The following is a 12367-nucleotide window of genomic DNA, read 5'->3' as shown; positions in this document are numbered from 1 at the left end:
ACAGAGAGAGAGAGAGAGAGAGAGAGAGAGAGAGAGAGAGAGAGAGAATATTACTATTTTAGGTATTACATTCACTTTTGAACTACAGAAGCAAATAATGTTGTAATGGGATTTCATAAATATATCAAGTCACTAAAAACTGGGCAACTAGAACATAAGTATTTTAAAGTTTTTTTCATTTTAGTCACTAATCTAAGACACATATGAATGAAACAAGGGCTAATGAGATGACTCAGAGGATAAGTCTCTGATCCCACTGGGGAAGGACAGAACCAGTTTTCAAAAGCTATCCTTTCACCTCCATATGCACACTGTGGTGAGTGAGCCCATACTCACACACACACATACACACATAACAAAAATCAATTAAAAAAGAAAGAATAGACCAAAAGGCATAGTGGGTTACAGATCTTTATGAGCTCTCAAGATATAAAAACCTATGAAATCTTGAAACTGTCCATATTGCATAGTGGTTAGAGGCAAGATACAGGCCTCCCTGGAGACAATGGGTATTTCAGGTTCTGACTAGGACATAGACAAGATAAATCTTGAACATTCTGTCTTACTGGAACAACAAGGAAACTACTAAAAGATATGAGAATCTTGTCTAAAGGACTTGAAATTATCATAAAAGGGTTCTCTGATGAGCGTTGGTGGACTGTAAGCATTTAAGCTTAAATATATATCCTTTCCTATATAACCTACAAATCAGCATAATCAAACAGCTCATGAAGCAAAGTTCCTCATTGAAGAACTGCTTCAGTTAAATTCAGATGACATGAAAGAATCACTATTTTGTTACTGTCACTTCAATTCGGGAAATGATAATCATGATTCCTAAAACCAAGAAGTCACAAACTGCTTTAGGAATTGAGAGTAAGAGTGAGAGAAGACAGAGACAACAGTGAGAAGAGCAGGGTTCCTTTTACTGAGTTTGTTCTGTTGGTCTGTAATGCAGGGAGAACTAAGTCTACTCTGTAAGGTCTGAAGCTGGCAGAACTGCATACTCCCCAGAGCTGGCTGAAGCTCTGCTACCTCCCAGAAGAGCTATTTCTGAAAATTTCACTCTTTGAATCTTGGTCTGTCATCTTTAAAATGGGGACAAAACTATTCAATAATCATAAAACTGTAAGAACTGATTGTTCTGAGGTGCCTGGAATTTGAAAGGCTTGAGTAAATGAATGTTTTCATCATTATCTTAATAATAAACTCAACAATGAACTTAATTTCCTGTAGGAAGAAAGGAAAAGAAGGATCAAAATTAACTGCCATTCATAGTGAATTCAGGTAACAGAAACCAAAATCTAGGAACAGTTCAGTAAAGGGAGACATGCTTTGTCTTAAGGCCTGGAGAAGTCCAAGATGTGAAGGAGCATCCAGGAGCAGCTGGAAATGGAGGTCTAGGGACTGGAGCACTGGGATCTAGATTTGTGATCATCTACCACAGTCTGGCAGTTAGCAGTGGTGCCCCAGGCTAACTGTCAGCTGAAAAGAGAAGCAGAAAACAGTGCTATGGCACAACTCAATAAAGAATCCAATAAGAGAAGTATAGAGAGTGAATATACATATAATTGTGAATATAGGGATTATAGTAAACACACAAACTGACAAATCTTCCCTGTGCTTTTTCATACATTAGCTGACCTAATCCACACAATGGGTGATACGGGGAGACCAATCTTGGCCACACCATTTCACTAAAGAGTAAAGATTCAGATATGTCCACCCCATAGTGTCAAGGACTGTGACATGAACTCAGGGTTAGGGTTCTAAATCCAGCCAGCATGCTTGGTCCCAGACCTCCTAGAGACATCTCCTATCTGAGTTAAAGACAAACAGATTTAGAATCAACTTCATACACTTAACTGTTGTTACTCACACTGACTGTGTGAAGCATTTGCCCACCCTGTTTGTGTGCAAACAATCAAAATTCAAAACACAGTTCTTTGTCATATGCTCTTCTGCTAACCTCCCTCTCTGTGAAATGTCCTTTGGCCTTCTTCTGGCCACTGCTAGTCTCTGTCATTCCTTCACTGAAAGTGTTCTTGATCAGGCTACATCCCAGGTATTTGTACATTTCACTCTTCCGCAAGATAGTAAATTAAGTCATACTCATTATTGCATCTCACAGAGTTTCCCACAATGGTTGCACATAAAACATGCTCAGTTGACTCTTGAATAAGACTTGAATTAACTATGTTAAAAATTATCAAAAAAGAGCAGGAATGAAAGAGCTACCACATAATTAGAGACACAAAATTAAAATGCATGTTGGCATGATGCTACACCGTGACCCTGCCAAGCCCTCAATGACAGGACACATGAGGAAAATAATCAACAGGTACTTCACCAAAATGGAAAAAACATACCACTGTGAGGCAAATATTTATAAATGTGAGGAAATAAAATTGAAAAACATTAAAATATATCCATTAGTTCCTAAAATAAATCAGGCCTTCGTGTTTATATTAAAACTATGATTTCCAATAGAGTCTCAAATGTAAATAGAAAAATCCATTGTTTCCCAATTTGAAAACAAGTCTTGGCATAGAAACTCACAAATGTACAGACAAAGAAGAGAAAGTCTACATTGGGAGCAGCTTACAGGGCATTTTCTGTCCTTTTCAGAGTTGTAGAATACCTTTCTATCACTCAAAAATGGGAGGAATTATCTCCATTGAGAAAGTAAATTATATCAACTGCAAACAGCAAGTGAAACTCACCAGGATTAAGAGGAGGAACTGGTCACTTCAAAACTGGTGTGTGTTAGGTTTTTCTTCCCTTCCTCTTAAAATTAATATGCTGTATTTCAAGACTGAGGAGCAAACAGAAAAATTCCCTGTAACCAAAAAAATTCAAATGGAATCCTAAGTAAAGATACCAGGTAACATTTCCATTATGCTGGCTTACTCAAACTCCAGACAAAACATTTAACAGCTCTGTTTATTAATACAGAAAAACCCTTCTATGGATACAAGGGTCATCTTTTGAAAAGTGTAATGGTTTAAATTTTATAAAAAGAGCAAGTGTATTTCATGATAATTCAATTCCAGAGGGCAGGGAAGAGGAAGAGGAAAAAGAGGCAGACACTATGACATTCCCTTGAGCAGAGGAATGCTATCAATACAGCTTTTCTAAAGGACTCTCATGCACCACACCTCTATCCATATATGTGCAGTAACCAGGGCCACTGGGTCAGTGTCAGCTGAAGGCTCTGTGCCCAGGAGACAATTCCCTCTCAAACTGCACGTGAGCCTCTGCTTGGCTTTAATGCACGTCAACAAGTCCATCTAGGAGCTGCTCTTCTTTCTTTGCTACACTGACTGGGCTAAAGTGACAGTACTCAGTTACCACACGTTTTAACACACTTCCAAATCTCTTAATGACATATTTGGGATGAAGAGTAATATATGATTCAGGAAATACCTTGGAGCCAAGAAAAGCAATTGGTATTTATTTCCACAAGGCAACAAGTCTCTTTCACTATAAAATACAACTATGGATCTATCATCTAAAACACATATTTATGGATATTCCTGAGGACATACATAGTATAAAATGATGGATCATCACATGGACCTTTTATCTAGTTACCAGAAACATAACTAACTATCTCCATCCATTCTTCTGCTGTTCAGGCCTCAAACCCTTGTCATCATTAATTAATCACTCAGTTGTTTGACGTCTCCCACCCACCACCCATTGCCCCTATACATTCCTCTCAACCCATCCCAGAATCCTGTCAGTTCTAAGTTCAATGATGCCAATCTTACTCAGTCTCTGCCATCTCTCAGTCTCTATCATTAAAAAAAAGTCTTCCTGCTCATTTTAAATCTACTCCCAACTCAAGTGTCAGAATAAGCCTAGTAAATACAAGTAACATTGCATCAATTCCCCTTCATAACCCTTCTAAGCCTTCATACCAGTCAGAGACAGAGGCCAAATCTTAACAATGATGCAAAGGCCCTGACTAATATGTTACTCTCACTCCATCCCACTTATCGTTCATCCTCACACACTAACTCTCTCTCTTAGCCTCTTTGCTATTCCTTGACACACTATGGATGCACCAAAAGTTTCCCAAGATCTCCAAAAGGAGTCCCTCACATCCTGTAGTTGTTACTACTCCGTTACCTTCTTGACCCACATTATGAAGAATTTCCACTCTCATCCCCAAATTCACATTCCTCATATTTTTCTGCCTCTTTAGCACTTACCACTTATTGAGAATGCCACAAGACTGTCTTATTCAATGTCATTATATCCTCCCCAATGAAACACAAGCTCTATGACTAATTTTCCCTTATTTGATCATTTCTATATACCCACCACTTATAATAACACCAAGTACAAAGTAGGTATGCAATACCTATTTGTTGAATAAATAAATCTTGATAAATGTCATAAAATCCAAATGATACTTATCTAATAAATTTAATAAGAATTTACCAATCTCCACACCCGAATACAGATAAAACCATTGTGCAAATATAATACATAACTGTTGCTACCATTTTCAACACTCACTTCCAATCCCCAAAAAAAAAAACCTCTTGCCAATTTCTGTTGGGCCAATATAATACCAAAATTACCACACATCCTACTTGCAAAGTGACTCTGCCCCAGCAGGTCTCTCCCCAAAGTATGAAAGAGCTCAGAGGAAAACCTTCAACCCTACAAGAAGGACCTGCAGCAAGATAGATGACTTAGAAGCTCACTGCCTATTTTAAATGCCCATAATATCAAAAGATTGTTTGAAACTTTCTGTAAGTTACAAGTGTGGTATATACATATGTTGTAAAGTAAGGTCTTACTCAACAAGATATCCCTATCTTATACTTGAATAATTAAGACCTTAAATACTTTAGACAATATTAAACTGCAAATCAGTAGAAGATCCAGATACCTGCCTAGATACTGTCTCCATCCTGCTGAAAGACCCCCGGTGTTGGAAGACTCTCAATCAAGTCTTAGGATAACACGACCCCCCAGTAACTCACGAGAGACTGTCCTTGCTGCAATCACACAAGGTTTATTTGACAGGGCAGGAACCAGTGCTTTACATTACCCTAGTGGAATCCATCTTTATCCCAGAGCATCTCTAAAGGCCGCATCACACTCTGAATATCCCTGTACACTCTCAGCTGTGATAGTAAGAGGGTCTTATCAAATAGGAAAAAATAACGAGAGCTGTATGTAATACCTCCTAAACAATTCTGGCATACAAAAAAAAAACCTTTTATTGGCTTATATTAATTGTATAAAATAATAAGATTCATTATGATATATTGATATATGTATATAATATACTTTAATCACATTTGCCCCTTGTTACCCACTCTTGCTCCCCCATATATTGGTCCCCTTAGTCTTCCCAAATAGCTCTGCCTTGACATGTGTGTGTTTGTGTCTAGATTCTGAATGTGAGAGAAAACGTTTAGTATTTGTCTTTCCATGTCTCACTTATTTCCTGTAATACAAGTACCTCCAAGTCCCTTCCATTATGTATATATACCTAACACTGAGTTGGGCATAGTAACACACACCTTTAATCCCAGAACTCAGGAGGCATAGGCAGGCAAATCTCTGTGAATCTGAGGTCAGCCTGGTCTACATAGAGAATTCCAGGACAGTCAGAACATACAGAGAGGACCTGTCTCGAAAAAAGAATGTATATCTACATGCTACATCCATGCATGTCTTCACAGGACCTTACTGGAGCAGTGAAGAAATGAAAAAAGACAGATAGATGGCACATAGACAGAAAGTTGGGGTCAGGTGGTCTGGGTTCAGAGCTGGGAAAATTGCAGCCCCATCCCTACCCAATGAAGATCAGCATGTTTATTAAATAGAATTGAACAGAGAGGCGGGAATAATTGCATACAACTTGTCTTATCTACCTTCCTATTGCTGTGACAAAACACCATGACCAAGGCAACTAATAAAAGAAAGCATTTAATTTGGGACTTATGGTTGGTTACAAGGGATCAGAATCTGTATTAGGTCAGGGTTATCTAGAGGAACAGAACTGAAAGAATGGGACGTGTGTGTGTGTGTGTGTGTGTGTGTGTGTGTGTGTGTGTGAATGCATGTATATGGATATACATATGTATATCTAAAGGGGATTTATTAGAATGCCTTACAGACTGTGGTCTAACTAGTATAATAATGACTGTTTACCAACAGAAGGTCCAAGAATCCAGTAGTTGTTCAATCCAAGAGGCTGGATGGCTCAGCTAGTCTTCACTATACACTGGAATCCCACAGAAAGAGACTCTAATGCCAGTGAAGGGGTGGACTTGCCAGCAAGAGAGAGAACAAGCAGGAAATGAAAGCAAGCTTCTGTCTTCCATGTTCTTTAATAGGCTGCCAGCAGAAGGTGTGGCCCAGATTAAAGCTGGATCTTCCCACATCAGAATATCTGGATTAAAAGTGGGTTTTCCCACTTCAAATGACTTAAATAAAAAAAAAAATTCTTCACATGTGTACCCAGCCTGGTTGCTTGTTAGTTCCAGATGTTGCCAAGTTGACAATCAGAATAGCCAGCACAGAGTCCATGGTCATCATGGTGAGGAACATGGAAGCCGGCAAGCAGGCAAGCAGGCAAGCTAGCACTAGAGCAGTAGCTGAGAGTTCATATCTTAACCCACAAACAGGAGGCAGAGAGAGTTAACTGGATGTGTGTGAGGTTTTTGAAACCTCAAAGCCCAAACCCAGGGACAGACTTCCTCCAACAAGGCTATACATCCTAATGCTTCTCAGTTTCATCAACTGGGAACCAAACATTCAAATACACAAGCTTATGAAGGCCATTCTCATTCATACCACCACACAGCTGAGCAAGGAAATGGGGTTATTTACATACAGATAAACAAGGAAGCAGGATTTATGGGACTGTACAAGCAGTCTCTGTAAGGGAGCAGGCTGTAAACATCTGAGAGGAGAAAGTTATGGTGGTCGTTTTCCACATGCACTAACAACATTCACACTCAGTCCACTGAGGAAGGCCTTGCCATTCCCCTCTGAGTCTCACCCTGGAGGGTTGGGGGAGATTTTGTCATTGTACCATGGGTCTGGGACTTTGGGGTCCTTGTCATGGCCATACCCATGTCAACAACACACATTCACTGAGGACTTCACTCACTCGGGGCTTTGTCCACTCTCCATATATACATTTCCTTTTGTATTCATCTCTTAATGGACACCAAGACTGATGCCACAACTTGGCTATTATGATAGGTGCTACAATAACCATGGATGTACTAGTATCTATCTCTATAGAAAGCTGACTTAGATGCCTTTTTTTTTTTTTTTTTTGGTTTTTCGAGACAGGGTTTCTCTGAGGTTTTGGAGCCTGTCCTGGAACTAGCTCTTGTAGACCAGGCTGGTCTTGAACTCACAGAGATCCGCCTGCCTCTGCCTCCCGAGTGCTGGGATTAAAGGCGTGCGCCACCACCGCCCGGCTTAGATGCCTTTATGTATATACTCAGGGAATGCTATAGTTGCATCACACCACAGTTCTCCTTAGTTTCTTTCAGGAACATTCTTAACTGGTTTCTATAGTAACTGGCCTAATTTGAAATTATTTTACTCCTGAATCCTCTCCTGTTGTTTCATTACCTGATAATGGCCATAACATTTTTACTAAAACAACATAGAATATCAACATAATCTTGACTTTCATTTATCAGATTAATAACGAATTTTCACTCCATTTGTTGGTCATTATCTTCCTCTTTTGGGAACTGTCTATTACAGTCGCTTGTCAAATTATTGAATAGATTACTTGTTCTTTTAAAAAAAAATTCTTTATGTAGTCTGGACATTATTCCTCTTTCAAATGAACACTTGGCAAAAAGGAAAAATCCTTTGCATCATAGAATGTTTCTTTACTTTGGTAATTGTCCCCTCTGCTATGAACAGCTTTAAAGTTTTATTTATAATTGTGTGTATGTTCTGTGCGTGTGCATGATGTGTGGATGTGCTTACACATGTAGAGGTCAGAAGTCAACTCTGGAGCTGGTTATTTAAAAACATAGTATACATCAAAAATCACATGTCATCCTTATGCTGGGGCCATGCTAATCTCTGGATTGTTCTAATTTTAGAATACAGAGATGACAAAGTGAGTACACACAGATTTTTCATTTAATGAAATTTTGTTAATTCTTGCCACTATTAAAATTTTTGAGCCTGTTTATGAATTCATTGCCTCTGCTCATATGTTCATTCCCTTGTATTACTCTCTAATAGTTTCAAATTTTCAGATCCTACATTAGAGACATTCGACCATTTTGAATTGACTTTTGTGCAGGTTGAGAGATAAGGATCTAGCTTTGGTTGTCTACACGTGGATATCCTGTTTTTCCAGCACCACTTATTAAGAAGGATGTCTTTAATGTATATTTGCAGCATCTTTCTCAAGAATAAGATGGTTAATTGTCCTTGGTTGCTCCCCAGAACTTGATACTAAGACCCTGTTGTTGAAAACACCATAAACCTCGGACACGGGACTTGAAGGAATCAAGCTCGCACTGACCAGGAAACCTCCTCCCTGCAAGCAAGCTCTCCTAGTATCAGAAAGTGCTATGAAAGCTGCCAGTGGAGTAAATTGATGGATGTTCCCACCCGTGTAAAGCCTGTAAACCACAACAGCCAGCCCAGCAAGATGCCCCAAATGGTACAACGGTGGCACTAACAACTGTCTAATTGGACTAAAGCAAGGCAAGAGGAAAGTCGTGCCTGGTCCTGTAAACCTAGCCAAAAACTCATGGCTCATAGAGAGATCATTGACCCTAGAAGATAACTTATTATTGTCATTTCTCTACTTATGCTTCCACTCATAGATAAATGTAGCTCTCACTACTCATAGATGCTTCTTTTTTGCAACAGAGGCTACTACTGAGAGACACTGGAGGTCCAAATGCATACAGTAAGCGACTATGGGGTGCCAAGCCCAACTGGTACTTCTATAACACACCCTATAACTAAAGCTCAGGGAACATCAGTAAAGAGGCTAGAGAGATAACTCAGCAGTTCAGAGCAGATACTGCTCTTACAGAGGATCCAAATTTGGTTCCTAACACAGACACATCAGGAGGTCCACAACTTCATCTTGTTCTTGTTGAGTTCTTATCAACCTGAAAAAAGCTGGGGTCATCTGAAAAGACATCACGACTGAGAAAATGCCTCCATAAGGCTGGCCTATAGAAAAGTCTGTAGGCCATTTTCTTGATAGATATGCTAAGGGACCATTCCACTGTGGGTAGTGCTGTCCCTGGGCAAGTGGTCCTGGGGTGTATGAGAAAGTGAACTGAACAAGTCAGTAAGCAACACTCCTCCGTTACCTCTGCATCAGTTCCTACCTCCAGGTTCCTGTCCTGACTTCCTGGATGATGCACTACAAGCTGTAAGATGAAATAAACCCTTTTCTCTTCAAATCGCTTTGGTTATGGTGTTTTATCACAGTAATAGAAACCCTAAGACACACCTATAGCTCCAGTGCCAGGGGATCCAAAGCCCTCTTCTGGCCTCCATGGGCTCACTGTACTCACATGCACGCAAACACACGCACACACACCACACAATTTTTAAAGCATTTTTTTTTTAATTTTTAAGAGTCAGAAGACTGGGTCACCTGCTTCAAGATGGTATCTTCTAGACATGACAGGAATGCTATACTCATTAAACCTTAACAATATGGTTACCTGCGCAAGACCTACACACTAACCACACCAGTCATCATGGCAAAATGGACTAGGTAAAACTTCACAAGGCCTCACCCCTAGATGAAGAGCTACAGACAATCAATACCTAATTTGAGAAGAATCCTTTTTCTCTAGAGACAAATCCTTTTATAGGTTATTCAGTTCTAAGTAATCAGCTCTAAATACATTTACATATGGGCCATTTTAACTGGACTCTCAATAGGGTGTCAGGGGATGACAGTAACAATTCAGAAAGTTCATGAATAAGAGAGAGATGAGAGAGTACAGGAGTCAGAAGGAGAGGAAGTATGAATGATATATATTTGTGTATGAAAGTCTCAAGTTTTTTAAAGAATAGGAAAGTTGTTCAATTCCATGGTCTGTCTATATAGACATGTATGTCTACCATATTAATTTAGTTACTGTAGCCTTGTAGAATAATTTCAAGTCACATTTTGTGATGCCTCTAGCATAGCTCCTTTTCTAAGAACTGTTTGGGTATTCAGGGTGTTTTATGTTCTGTGTGAATTTTAGGATTCTTTTACTATTCCTATGAAGAATGCTATAGGAATATGAGTGTGGATGGCATAGACTCTATGCACCACTTTAGGTAAAAAGGATTACTTTAACAATATTAATTCTGCTAATCCATGAATGTGGGAGGTCTTTCCATTTTCTATTGTTTGCAATTTCTTTCCTTGGTATTTAAATCAAATTTATTTTAGAAGTCTTTCACCTCTTTGGTTAAGTTTATTCCTAGTTAGGGTTTTTGTTTTGAGAACACTGTGAGTAGAAATGTTTTCCTGATTTCTTTCTCAGCATATTCATTGTTGGTTATATAGAAAAGCTAATCAACTTTCCTAAGTTGATTTTGTATCCTGTAACTCTTCTGAAAGGGCTTATCAGACCTAAGAATCTCCTTGCCAGAGTGTTTAGACTATACTGACAAATGCTTTTTTCCTATTTGCATCCCTTTAGTCTCATTCTCTAAGAAATTAAGCACTATATTAAATAAAAGAGAAAAGAGTGGAAATCCCCTTCTCATTCCTCATTTTAGAAGAAATACTTTCAAGTTCTACCACTGAATATAATGATGATAATAAGCTTGTCATATGCAGACTTTATTACATTGAGATATGATCCTTCAGGATACAGTTTCTATAATAATTTATCGTGAAGGGGTTTTAAGCTTTTCCAAAGGCTTCTCCTGTACTTACTGAAGTAGTCATGTAATTCATGACCTTTATGCATCTTCTCACATGCTGCATTACATTCACTGATTTGTATATGTTGAACTATATTTTCATTCCTGCCATAAAAACTGATTGTGGTATATGATCCTTTCAAAGTGTTGTTCCCTTAATTTGACAAGTATTTCACTGAGAATTTTTGTATTTATGACCATCAAAGATACCAGCCTAGCTTTTTTCTTAATATGTCTATGGGGATTTGAATGTAATTGGCTCCCAAAAGCTCATAGGAGGTGTGATTTTGTTAGACTAGGTATGACTTTGTTGGAGAAAGGGTGTCATTGTGGGGATGGGCTTTAAGGTCTCATATATGCTCAAGCCATGCCCAGTATCTCAGACCACTTCCTGCAGCCTGCAGGTCAAGATGTAGGACTCTCAGTTCCTTCTTCAGCATACATGCCTGTATGCGGTCATGTTGCATCATGATGATAATGGACTAAACCTCTGAAAATGTAAGCCACCCAATTAAATATTTTTCCTTTATAAGAATTGCCATGGTCATGGTGTCTCTTCATAGAAGCAATGTCCTTATCCAGCGTCGATATCAGGATAACACTGGCACTGCACACTGAATCCAGATGCATTCCTTCCTTCTGTTTTATAGACTGGTTTGAGGAGTTTGGGTGTTAGTTCATCCCTAAGATTTAGGAGTCTAGCGGAGAGTCCTTCTAGTTGTGGGTTTTTCTTAGAGATTCTTCAGAACTGTTTCAGTCTCACTGCTCATTGTAGATGAGGTAATGTTGCTTACATCCTCGAGATACAATTTTAGTAGGTCATATGTCTTAAGAATTTGCCCATTCCTTCTATATTTTCCAGTTTATTGGACTGCTGAGTTCCCAAAATATTATCTAATAATATTCTGAATTTCCATGCTACCACTTTAATGTCCCCCCTTTCAGCTCTAATTTCATTAATTTGGGCCTTCTCTTTCTTTCGTTTACTTTGGCTAACAGTCTGTCAATCCTGTTTCTCTCTTCAAAGAGCCACCTCCTTGTTCCATTGATCTTTTGTATTTTACTCTCCATTTCATTCATTTTAACCCTGATCTTTATTTCTTTCCACATACTAATTTGGGGCTTGGCTTGTACTTATTTTTCTAAGACCTTAAGGTTTATCATTAAGTAATTTATTTAAGTTTTCTCTGATTTTTAATATAAGCACAGATAGCTATAAACTTTCCTTTCAGAAATACCTTGGAAATATACCAAAGTCTCTAACAACTTGTGTTTTCATTTACATTTGATTCTAGGAGTACTCACTCATAATTGGTTTCTAGAGATAAATAAAGGTCAGTGAGTCTATAATTTGATCTCCTTAAGAAGCTAAATAAGAAGGTGATCCCAAAGAAAAACATATAGCTATCCTCCTGATTATGGGAAGTAGACAAGATTGCCGGGCAAAAAATGGGAT

The 12367-nt window shown here is 38.6% G+C and overlaps 1 protein-coding gene and 1 non-coding gene across 5 annotated transcripts in view; both read right to left on the bottom strand.

Annotated features, from left to right (window-relative positions):
• Nucleotides 1–12367, bottom strand: part of Dis3l2 (DIS3 like 3'-5' exoribonuclease 2) — a 346237-nt gene that overhangs the window by 237683 nt on the left and 96187 nt on the right. The window lies entirely within an intron of this gene.
• LOC126489116 (U6 spliceosomal RNA) lies at nucleotides 8030–8131 on the bottom strand. The gene has a single exon (XR_007588855.1). It is a non-coding gene; the product is annotated as a U6 spliceosomal RNA (small nuclear RNA).

The sequence above is a fragment of the Alexandromys fortis genome, unplaced genomic scaffold (assembly GCF_014885135.2).
Source record: "Alexandromys fortis isolate MF-2015 unplaced genomic scaffold, M_Fortis_MF-2015_v1.1 scaffold_213, whole genome shotgun sequence".
In the NCBI taxonomy this organism is placed as follows: Eukaryota; Metazoa; Chordata; class Mammalia; order Rodentia; family Cricetidae; genus Alexandromys; species Alexandromys fortis.
This window is presented reverse-complemented; position numbering and strand designations above follow the sequence as displayed.